We start from the raw sequence: 10,269 nt of genomic DNA, 5'->3' as shown, positions 1-10,269 counted from the left end.
AGATCGACCTGGTCTTGGTTTAGCTGTGCTTATTCTTTCTCCTATCCACTTCAGCGACATTCCCTGCAGTCAACTTAGGCAGCTGTAGAAGAGTTGAAATATCCATGATGGGTTTGTGTTCCACGTCCGAAGTCAGTGAGCGCTCCTGATCGACGCATTCTGCTGTTATTGCTTCTCTACCTACAAGAGCAGGTCTTTTCTATTGGCGGGTCCGCCTACCGTGTCATCTAGTTGCAAAATGCTCGTTACAGATTGATATAATTTATGCAGTCTTTTACCATAAGAAAAACAACGGTGGCCGGTGTCCTCTACAACTCAAATGCACAGATGAATTAATATGGTTCTTTTATTTACAGGAACAGGAGTCCATGTGCTGTGGGTCAAGCCCAACAGTAACAGCCCTCTTGCTGACAATACTGGTGATCGCGCTATACAAACTTTAGTCTCAATTCTAGGTGCCATTATAGCTACTAATCTGGTCGCTGTGTACTGTCGTAACCTGTGGTGTGAACTGAACCATCTACGTACTGAGACTGAGTCAGTCAGGCCCTGTGGCCAGTGGCGGCGGCCTAAATACAAGCTGTCGAGAGGACTTTGGCGGCGTGTTACTTGTCAGTGAGTCTCTCGCCTCCCTCATGATAGGTACGTTTGATCCAGCGCCTACTATCGATCTTCGCGGTGCTTCTTTATAGATGGTGTGCTGGCGACAGCTTACACCAGCGCAGTTTTGATCTTATATTGTATGCGCTGGTGTGCAAATAAACCAATGTTCATGTGTTTGCTCTTCAGTCAGATGTGAGTATCGTGATCCTGACTATTTGGCAGTTTCACCAGATAGACGTAGTGGACCCCAAAAAGATCGGGAAGTGGTTTTGAGGGGGTTGGGTTGTTTTTGGAGTAAGAGACCACACATAGAGGTCATCGGTGTCATAGTATTAGGGAAGGACGGGGAAGGAAGTCGGGCGTACCCTTTCAGAGGAACCATACCGGCACTTGCCTGGAGCGATTTAGGGAAAGCACAGAATACCTAAATCAGGATGGCCGGACGCAGGATTGAACCGTCGTCCTCCCGAATGCAAGTCCAGTGTGCTAACCACTGCGCCACCTCGCTCGGTAAGTGGTTTTGACTCCACATCAAAAGCTACCTGGCAAGTGCATAAATTATTACCAAGTTCTTCCTCAGTGTGAATTGCAATTTTTTTTATTCCGATATATTCTTGCTGCCATGAGCTAGAAGCGCTGAAGATCTTTCTGGGACAGCTTCACATTAGGAATCAACGTTTAGGGTGAATAATTTTTGACATCTAAGCAAGGCTACTGCCTATTTCTAAATGATTGTTAAATACTGTTTGATTGGGCATAAGCAGTCATTTGTTACAGCACTGTTCATATGTTCCGCATCAGTTTGGTAAAACTAACGATGATATTTCGGTGGGAGTGCATGACAGCAAGTTCTTTAGCACCTGTACTAAAAGTTTCTGAGACGTGTGAATTAAGGGCTGTAGCGACAAGAAAATAGTGTCCTAATATCTTAAAATCATTCGCGCAGATACACACTCGCTCACAAGCACGCACACACACACACACACACACACACACACACACACACACACACACACACACACATAAACACATACACACATGCATAGCTACATAAATCACCTACAGTGTCAGACTCAGTAATTAAACGGAAAAGGATACAGCAGGGTTCAAACATTTACCACACTCGTTCCATCATCAGCTATAAAAGAGGACAGACCCAACTGTAACTCGGTTCTGCACTCTCATCACAGGATGAAAAGCACTGAGTTACACTGTGACGCACAGTGATTTGCACGTCATAGGCAACAAAGACTGGGAGACCCACTCACCGGGATGCAAAGCCATATGTAACAGGATATTATCCAATTAGGAGGAAGGTCAGGGCCACTTCTTCCCGCCAGAGTCACCCAGATGAGAAACGCCACTGACAGATAGTTGGCTCCGATAACCGTAGCTTAGTGTCCACCCGACAATAGCGTGGATCTTTGACGAAACAATGGAATTGCAGCCTGCGGGGTAATGACATATTGTGTGAGACCCAGTTCGTTGCTTGGTCATTTCCTCAAATTCGCTCATGCTGTGGTAACTGCCTACCCCTCTGTTGGAGAAAGTGCATTTATGTATTATGTGGACCAATTTCTGTGCTGGATATACATGGTGCAATGATTGTAGGGCACTGAGGAGATCGAAGCAGATGGGAAACTGTTTGCCCTGAAGACGCCTCATCTGCATCGTGAGTAGAATCGGTTGAAACTCCATGGTAAATACATTGTATTCACGAAGAAGACGAATTATGAAGACGCGGAGGGGGAACATTACAGAACAGCTATTTGTATCCTCTTGTTTGGAACCATCAGTGTAGACAATTTTAAAACTGTGATGTCAATAAAAGTGTTAAAAAAAACGGTGTGTGAACCACAAGATCTGGAGTGCAATGTTTCTTATTATCCGTCGAGTCCAAAATAATTCTGGTCCTCCTATTCTTCGCCCTCATCTCATAAGACCTCCTTTCTCATTGTCATCGTTCCACCATTAACGGGTCCATGTGATTACTAGCTTAATGTGACAGATTTCAGCGGTGGTTCCTTTGCGTAAATCAAGAGCCGATAATATCCCAGAATGACCTTTCACTCTACAGCGGAAGTGTGTTGATTTGAAACTTCTTGGCAGGTTCAAACGGTCTGCCGGCCCGCATCTCAATCCTGGGTGCTTCGCTTTTCTCTGGGAGTGGTTGTACCGAATGAGCTGTAGAAGCAGGTGTCAAGATCTGTCCTCACAGAGGTACTTCCGCCAGTAAATTTCCGCAAAAGTACGGGTCCCAATTTCGAGCCGTGGTCCACCACTCCATTTTAATTCTGCCAAGAAATTTCAGTGATGATGTAAAATGCACGTCAAATTGCTGAGGCACGAGGTTAGAATTAGCAATTCGACAACCCTAGGATACTATCGATTCCAAATGGACATCAGGTAACATATAAGCTCCATGGCTTATTGATCACTGTTCTAAGTTATGAATATTATTCGCTATTTATCTCTAAAACGATAAAATGGCGTTACCCATCTCCATATAATAATGACCTACTCATTATTTTTCTTTTTTTTGGGCAAGGGGTGGGGTTGGTTCCTGTAGAAGTGTGATGGGGTATTACGTCGTGGGTTTCTAGTGTTTACCAGAAGTCGAGGCATTAATCAACACACGACGAAAGAATAATTAACTAGCTGTATGTTTTTCGATGTGTTGGTACTAACTTTATGACTACCTCTTCTCCAAGATAGTTTCCAATAAAACAACAGAAGGAGCAACACACACACACACACACACACACACATACTAGTTCATATTTCGCAATTCCTATGCAACAGGTAATAAGACGAGGAGGTTCAAATACCACTTCCACGGTGGAGCATTTTTCCGACAGCAGGAGATATCTGGAATGTATGAAGATCACCGTCAGACTATTATGGAGAGCACGAGTCTGCGACCGGCGTTCTAGCGATGGGTCGTTAGGCGGAGTGCCGCCGACGGCCAAGTGTGCCCTGCAGGAGCGGGCGCAGAGGCGCCCATTAGGAATGGCAACGAGTTGCGACCGTTTTTATTTCTGAATGAGCCCTACTCCAAAGTAGCATTCCTCTGACTGCTAGAGAAAGATTTCAAAGAACCGGAGACTTACGAGATGTTGTACGTCCTTTACCAGAACATTTCTACCTTTTACAACACAACTGGCCTATCAAAGTTGCGAGAGTTGCTTGAAAATGAGAACCGCCCTTCATTTCTACGTCACAGTTCAGACTGCTTCCTCAATTACGTACAAGTAATTTCTACGGTGATTAAATATTACTGCATTTATTATACAGTTTCTCTGCAGCGACTAGCTCCCTGTGGGGTGTGTAAGGTTATCAGCAAATTCAGGCCGCTGTACAAGCTAGGCACTGGGATTCTGTGCTATTGGCTGCAGTTATGTTGGGAGATGCGATTCAACATTATTACTATTAAAACAATGGAACTTAATAATAATTATTAATGAATACTGGATATTAATATTATTAATGAATGTTATTATTATTGATGATGATTATAAATGAAACAACAATTATTATTAACAGAGTTAAATAATTATATTAATTCGAGTTAAATACACTGTACTCACCATTATCACGTAGGTGCTGGAAATATTTCCCTATTTCTTGAAGGCACAGTTCATTGTGCTTATACTTACTTACGAACAACTTTACCAATGTTTACCATGTAATCGAATGGAGATAATCAGCTATCGCTGCCTTCAGTTCATCTGTTTTCCTTGGGTTATTTTGATAAATAAATGGTTTAGCCGCATCCCAATGGAAATAGTCACGGGGGGTGGGGGTGGGGTTGGGGGTATAGACAGATCCGCTGAGCGCGTGGGCGGGGGACATTTCGTCATTACTCCGCCTCTAAAGATCCCATCTGAAAGTCGGTTACGATTGGTGTGCCTTATCAGCAATAGTGTTGTCTTGTTGGAAAAAAATGAATGATCTAATTTTGACTCAGCAGGGCACAAATCGACAAATTATCTGTCAACCACAGAGAACGGAAGTGACTGCGTTATCGGAAAAGATCAGCACTATAGTTTGCGCACGTGTTATGGCAGCTCACACTCCCATTTTCTCTGCGTGCAATGGCGGTTTCTCTAAAGGTACGTGCATTTACTCATGACCAAATTTGTCAATTTTAGAATTAATGTAGGCAGATAGGTAAAACGAAGCCTCATCAGTGAAAAAGGTTCGATCCAAAGTACCAACTCCATGTCGATTAACAAATCGCTGAAACCAATCACAATACTCTATTCGTCTGCCACTGTCCATACAATGTAATTGTTGCACAGGAGTAATTTTATACGGATGCATCTCTAGTTCTTTGGTTATAGCATTATGGGCTGTCGTACGAAAGACTCTAGGCTCTAGCGGTAAACTTCTCGCTGATTTTATTGGACTCCACACCATGAAGTCCTAAATCTTGTCAAGCTTTGGTTCCGTTAAAATTATGAACCTACCAATTCGTGGTGTATCACGAACTGAAACTTTTGTCTGGAATTTGCGAATTAAATCATGTACAGTGTCACGACGTGGACACCTCGAAGCAGGAAAACGCAATCTAAACTGTTGCCTCGTATGTTCCGTAATGTTTCCTCCTGCACGGAAAACCTCTGCCTCTAAAACGCTATCTCTGCAATAGTAATCATTCTCACTATATTCTGCTTACACAAGAACTAAGAGAACAACACTACTAACAGCTACAACGCGCACGCAGCACTACTACCCCCACTCCACCGCTGCAGGTCCACAAACACGTGCAGGCGAGACTCGAGTGTGCGGCCAACCTTAAGCGCCCCGCCATGCGGGACACACGAGGCTCGCCGCTGAGGAGGAGGGACTCTGCGGACCCGCGGTGTTACGTGGGCCACATGGAGAGTAGGGGCGTGACAATAGGTGATAAACGTTAATTTTATTTGATTTAATTATAATACAGTGAAATGACGTAACATTATTAAAGACTGTTGTATTACAGCACTAAGACAAAGATACTTTACAGTGAAACAGAAGAAGTTGTCCGACAAAAGGGATGTCCAACAAAAGGTTCTTAAATTCCTTTTCTAATCTAGCTTATTATGCAATTGAAATTTAATGTGCTCTAGAATCGTATCGAATACACGCATAACCACGAACTTTCTGTACATTGTAGGGTTTGAACTTGATCATAGTGTTATATTAAATCTCTTCACTTTTTCTGAGAGGAGCCAAATATTAGTGCCGACGAAGGAAATGAATGAATATGTATTTGTCGTGAAGTAGCTGTTATACTGCTAAGTATTTTGAAGAGATCTGTGCAGAATCTCTTAAGAGTGAAGAACAAATATAAATATTATCACACACTTCTGTATTCCGAAAATCCTTTTCCTGTAACCTCTGTTTCCTCATAAAATAACTCCACAGGCCATCAGTGACAAGAAATGTTCTGATGTAGGTAACTTCCTTTTCCAACAAATCACCTATAACAGTAATTACGCGTATTGCAAATGGATCAGAACTTTGGCACTTAATGAATTATGGAAAGACAGTTTCCCAAATCAGGCAGTGTGTGATCTGTCTGTTGTCCGAAAGAACTTAACACTCTCTCCAATCATTGCTCGAGAGACATGTTCCATAAGTTCTAGAATTCAATGAGAAATACTAAATTCAATGTCCTGCGACTTGGCAAAGTCCAAGAATAATCCACAGGTCCTGAAAAATCCATGTATGTTTTCGAATACTCTGTTAATTGACATTTCGGCCAGGCAATGGTTACTTCATATTCCTACATGAGCCACGCAGCATTGTGGGTACGTCGTGACCCGTGATCCTCATAACAGGATCTTTGGTTGGTGGACACTGCGCAGGAGAATCACGTTCTGGCGGGCGGACGAGGGTGGAAGCTGAGCGGTGGGTGTGGGCAGAGGTGCAAGGGCCAATGTGCCAGTTTCTTCGGGAGGCGTGGCCAGTATTTCCAGCGCAGCAGTTTTCCTGACGGAGTGCTGAGAGCCCGCCTTGTGGGAAGGAGCGTTGAGGCTGTTATTGCGGCGCCCTTGTCGCTGCTCGTGCTGTCCCGCCCTACATCAGAACTGCGTCTTCTTTGGGTACCCTGCTCGTGAACAGAGACCAGAGATGCCACCACTTACTCCGCGGTTAGGATCGACTGTGGGAATTTTCCAAAACCCGGTCTCGCTATCGGCAGCCGTTTTGTGTTGGAGCAGCTTGCTGTCAGCTTTCCCCCGCTGTTTGAAGTTACTAATCATACGACCACATGGTGGTTGATAGGCATTTTGCTAAACGAACCGCCAGCAGCTGGTCAGTTTCTCTCTCTCTCTCGTATGGCAACTGGTTCGTTCCACTTATGAAAACCGTGGGTGCCTGCCTAATGACTGTGATTTGTGCCCTGGTTCTGAGGACTCGTCTCTGCTGTAAGCGGATCTCATAGCTTGTTGCATGGAGAACAAAGGCCTGTTCTGCATTGTGGTAGCCACCTTATTTGTGCTTAGAGCACAACCTGTGGTTTTTAGGAGCCACAGTCACCTTGCAGAGCGCCCAGTAGTAGATTCTGTTGAATGCTCTGAAGGTTTTAACATGTGATATGTTTCTGGTTGATACGTTCCAGCAGCTGTTTTCTAACGGGAATTGAAGAGCATAAAAGTTGTTTAGACTACTTGGTTAGCCTAGAACCGTTGACACAGCGACGGTTAAGGTGCTTGGTGGTGGTTATTTTCTGAAGGCTACTTTTACATTAGTCAGGGAGGTTTTAGTACTTTCCGTGTGTGATGCTCTAATATTTTTTGAATTTTGCCGTGCCCATATTTGCATTTTCCTTGGGTGTGGTATCGTTGAGTCAGGCCAAAGGTTTCTTGTTGTATCCTTTCACAGTCTACGAGAGCCTTGCTGTGAGTGTTGTAGTCACACCAGTGCCTTGCTTGTCTAATTGGGGCCCGGGGTCTACCTCTGGCTCTGCTCTGCCGCATGCGAGCTTGTGCCAAGATCCGTCGTAGACCTGACGTAATTTATTCATGTTTGATATACTTCGTCCCCGGCGCAGGAAAATCTTGAAACGTGGCTAACGATTAAAGTGTGGCGCGAGTAAAACAGTATTCTTTAAAATTTGCTGGTTCCGAGGAAAAGAGATATATATATGCATCCTATTCTTTAGGTTTGATATTGTTCTAAAGAAAGGAGACATTTATGATTTCGGTTCCTCCAAAGGTTTTATTGCTCTAAAGGCCAACAGCCTTGCCGCGGTGGTAGCACCGGTTCCCGTCAGATCACCTAAGTTAAGCGCTGTCGGGCTGGGCTAGAACTTGGATGTGCGACCATCCGGTCTGTCGAGCGCTGTTGGCAAGTGGGGTGCACTCAGCCCTTGTGAGGCAAAGTGAGGAGCTACTTGATTGAGACGTAGCGGTTCCGGTCTCGGAAACAGAGGTACGGCTGGGAGAGCGGTGTGCTGACCACATGCCCCTCCATATCCGCATCCATTGACACCTATGGGCTGATTATGACACGGCGGCCTGTCGGTACCACTGTTCGGGAGGAGAGAAAACTGCTCTAAAGAAAAGAGATATTTATGTTTGTACCTTGTAACATGGCAGCAAAGAGTGTAGAAGTTATTTAAATTGCTTACAAGGATTGCTAACTAACAGGTTATACTCCCCTAGAATCTGACTGTTGGTGTCCTTTATCACGCTACACTACACTTTCCACACCTGAAAAATAATACAAATTTAGCATCTTCCTAACTGAAAGTGCTACCACATGTATGTATATCAGAAACAACAGGAAGCTGGAAGCGAAACCTTGTGGTAGAAAAATCGAAGGTAATATTGATCTTTTTAAATAGAATTATTTTTCTGTAATTTTCTGACTGAAAAAAAAATCAATTCAATTAAGAGGCTGCAGACATCGGTATTAAAACGTGTAAAGAAAAATTGCTGCCGGGTTCCTTAAATGAAATGTAGAGCCCCAGGTTATGAATATTGATTGATAGTGTTTGCAACGATTGTGTGCCATATACTGACAGTGCATCATTATTTCGGAAATGTCATTTGACATAAAAAAAGCATGAGTTATAATAATCGGATGGACGACAAAGCAATCGCGAAAACGTGAACATTGCTAAAAGAAAAGAAATTGACAACATTCAAAATAGGTTAGAAATACTTCGAATATATCTAACATTAGGATAATTTTGATGGCTAACTTTCGGTTAATACGGGTATCGCCAGAGACTGAGTAGTAGGTTGACTGAAGAGGCGAGTCCTGGTGTGTCGGCGTTTAGACAGACGAAAAATTATTAATGTTGCCCGATTCAGTTTTTAAGCGTGTCTCTGTTTCGCATGTAGCGTCACGACGATGTCTCCAGAATGAAGGAAAGTAGGGGAAACGCTTCTTGCAAAACGAAAATCTAAATTCATTCCTTTCCACAAAGGTAGTCATAAATACAAAATCTGTAATGTACTTCTAATACTACTAGCAACTGAAATTCACAGACCAACATCATTACAGGCGAACGTATTACTCACCACTACGTAAGCCATGCCATAAGATCAACCGTTTAGGCTTTTAATGCAATGATAATACAATTACTGAATGTATGTCATGAACCATAGACCTTGCCGTTGGTGGGGAGGCTTGTGTGCCTCAGCGACACAGATAGCCGTACCGTAGGTGCAACCAAAACGGAGGGGTATCTGTTTAGAGGCCAGACCAACTTACGGTTCCTGAAGAGGGGCAGCAGGCTTTTCAGTAGTTGCAGGGGCAACAGTCTGAATGATTGACTGATCTGGCCTTGTAACATTAACCAAAACGGCCTTGCTGTGCTGGTACTGCGAACGGCTGAAAGCAAGGGGAAACTACGGCCGTAATTTTTCCCGAGGGCATGCAGCTTTACTCTATGGATAAATGATGATGGCGTCCTCTTGGGTAAAATATTCCGGAGGTAAAATAGTCCCCCATTCGGATCTCCGGGCAGGGACTACTCAGGAGGACGTCGTTATCAGGAGAAAGAAAACTGGCGTTCTACGGATCGGAGCGTGGAATGTCAGATCCCTTAATCGGGCTGGTAGATTAGAAAATTTAAAAAGGGAAATGGATAGGTTAAAGTTAGATATAGTAGGAATTAGCGAAGTTCGGTGGCAGGAGGAACAAGACTTTTGGTCAGGTGAATACAGGGTTATAAATACAAATTCAAATAGGGGTAATGCAGGAGGAGGTTTAATAATGAATAAAAAAATAGGAGTTCGGGTAAGCTACTACAAACAACATAGTGAACGCATTATTGTGGCCAAGATAGACACGAATCCCACGCCTACAACAGTAGTACAAGTTTATATTCCAACTAGCTCTGCAGATGACGAAGAAATTGATGAAATGTATGACGAGATAAAAGAAATTATTCAGGTAGTGAAGGGAGACGAAAATTTTATAGTCTTGGGTGATTGGATTTCAAGAGTAGGAAAAGGGAGAGAAGGAAACATAGTAGGTGAATATGGATTGGGGCTAAGAAATGAAAGAGGAAGCCGCCTGGTAGAATTTTGCGCATAGCATAACTTAATCATAGCTAACACTTGGGTCAAGAATCATGAAAGAAGGTTGTATACATAGAAGAACCCTGGAGATACTAGAATATATCAGATAGATTATATAATGGTAACACAGAGATTTAGGAACATG

At 43.5% G+C, this 10,269-nt stretch overlaps 1 pseudogene; it reads left to right on the top strand.

Annotated features, from left to right (window-relative positions):
- The first annotated feature begins 7,823 nt into the window (after positions 1-7,823).
- On the top strand, positions 7,824-7,941 carry LOC126089965 (5S ribosomal RNA; annotated as a pseudogene).
- Positions 7,942-10,269: the final 2,328 nt, after the last annotated feature.

The sequence above is a fragment of the Schistocerca cancellata genome, chromosome 6 (genome assembly GCF_023864275.1).
Source record: "Schistocerca cancellata isolate TAMUIC-IGC-003103 chromosome 6, iqSchCanc2.1, whole genome shotgun sequence".
NCBI classification, from domain to species: domain Eukaryota; kingdom Metazoa; phylum Arthropoda; class Insecta; order Orthoptera; family Acrididae; genus Schistocerca; species Schistocerca cancellata.
The sequence above is the reverse complement of the archived record's forward strand: the minus strand, read 5'-3'. Positions and strand labels throughout refer to the sequence as shown.